Here is a 2,385-nt window from a genome sequence, read left to right as displayed (position 1 = left end):
GTTATAGGGAACGCATACAACTTAACAAAAGGTAGATAAAAAATCCAATCAAACAATGGGTAAAGGATCTGAATAGACACCTTTCAAAAGAGGACATTCAGATAAGCCAGAGAGACATATGAAAACATGCTCAAAGTCACTAATCATCCGAGATGCAAATCAAAACAATAATGAGGTACCATCTCACACCTGTCAGAATGGCTATCATCAACAAATCAACAAACGACAAGTGCTGGTGAGGATGAAATGAAAAGGGAACACTCGTGCACTGTTGGGGGGAATGCAGACTGGTGCAGCCACTATGGAAGACAGTATGGAGTTTCCTGAAAAAGCTACAAATGGAACTCCCTTTTGACCCTGTGATTCCACTTCTAGGAATATATCCCAAGAAACCAGAAACACAATCAGAAAGGATATATGCATCCCTATGTTCATAGCAGCACAATTTACAAAGCTAAGATTTGGAATCAGCCTAAGTGCCCATCAGCAGATGAGTGGATTAAAAATCTTTGTCACATCTACACAATGGAATACTATGCAGCTGTAAAAAGAAAGGAACTACTACCATTTGCAACATCCTGAATGGAGCTGGAGAGCATTATGCTAAGTGAAATAAGTCAGTCAGAGAAAGATAAATATCACATGCTCTCACTCATTTGTGGATTATAATGAACAACATAAACAAATGAACAAAAACAGATGTAGAGACAGAGAAGCATCGATCAGATGCTCAAAACTCAGAGGGAAGGCAGGGGAGGGTGGGGGTAAGAGGGAGAGATCAACCAACGGACTTGTATGCATGCATACAAGCATAAGTGATGGATGTAGACAACAGGGGGTGAGGGTGAGGGCAGGACTGGGGGGATGAGGGCTCATTGGTGGGATGAGGACACATTTGTAATATCTTATTCAATAAAGGGAAAAAAACAAAGTGGCAGGCAGCCAGGGAGGACCCCCAGCCAAGGCTGGGCACCATGCTGCTCCCGCTCACCCTGGCCCCGCTGGCCTGCCACCACCACCGCTTAGTGTGGGAGTGCACTGATCACCAGGAGGCAGCTCCTGCATTGAGTTTTTGCCCCCTGGTGGTCAGTGCACATCATAGTGACTGGTCGACCTTTGGTTTGGTTGTTCGGTCATTTGGTCACTTAGGCTTTTATATATATAGATTTGCAAGTTAAATTATTTTTCTATAACAGCAAAAAATAAAAGTAGAGTGCTTATTATGGGTTGAATTGTGTCCACCAAAAAGTTATGTTGAAGTCCTAACCCTCAACACACAAATGGGTTAGCTCATCATTTTAGAATGTGTAGGTTATAGGTCATATGTGTTCTTTTCTTGGGTTTTGTTGCTTCAAATGAAAATGAGAGAAGGGGGTGGGGAAACTTGAGCTTTAGGTGTATAAATGTAAACAAACAACAGATGACTTTCCACTGTATTCTGGGCCTGGTGATAATGCTTATCTAAAAATCCCCAATCTTTCCCAAAAGGCTTTGCATTAAATTTTACTTATATCACTTCTTTTGCCTTTAAACAAAAGATGGAAGTCTTTTTTTTAAAGATCTGTGTCATTTTGTAAAGAAAGAAAATAAAAATCTAAGGTACAGATTTAACCTACAAAGGAATTTTGAAGAATTTGAACTCACTGTAAGGAATCTGTCTATAAAAAAATTACAAGACTGTGACTCCATTACATTATGTAGCAATATTCTCTCCAGTATGGGAGAATCTGCATAATTACATGTTCAAATTAATTTTCTTCGGAAAATTTGGACAAAAAATAACGATATTTCAGTAGCATACATGGCATTGCTAGTAGGCCCGATAAAAAATTCTTTTAAAGTTGGCTTTAAAGTCTAAGCCTTTTTTTTCCCCATCCAGCTGTTCTGAGAGTTGTGTTTCCTTTTCTCTCTCTCTGTCCTGGAAAAAAGAGAAAGAAAGAAAAATGAAGCTTTGAAATTCAACTTGTTCTTTGTGTCTAGTCCCTAGAAATTCTATGTGTAAAAAGCAACTTTATTGCTTATCTCTATTCCATGGGGGTGGGGGGTTGGGAGGGAATGTCTCAAGAAAACAATTCTAATTTTAGATCTGATTTAATGGACATATAATGACAGTAGATCACATGGCTTATAAACTTACTTGGAGAGTCTTCAATCAATATATATTGATATATAGTGACTCTTGCTGAATTCTAGATTGCTCTCAGAATTAGATGCGCTGCCAAGCATCACAGATTTGTCCATCTGAATGTAAAGTCTATTGATTTTCTTTCCAGGCTGCGTTTAGGTGGCTCTATTAGTTAACTAATGATGTTAAACAACTTGCAGCTTTAAACAGCGAATGTATTGTTTTCAAGTTTTTGTGCCTCAGGAATTCAGAAGTGTAAT

This window comes from Myotis davidii, unplaced genomic scaffold (assembly GCF_000327345.1).
Source record: "Myotis davidii unplaced genomic scaffold, ASM32734v1 scaffold455, whole genome shotgun sequence".
In the NCBI taxonomy this organism is placed as follows: Eukaryota; Metazoa; Chordata; class Mammalia; order Chiroptera; family Vespertilionidae; genus Myotis; species Myotis davidii.
Note: the sequence above shows the minus strand (reverse complement) of the source record.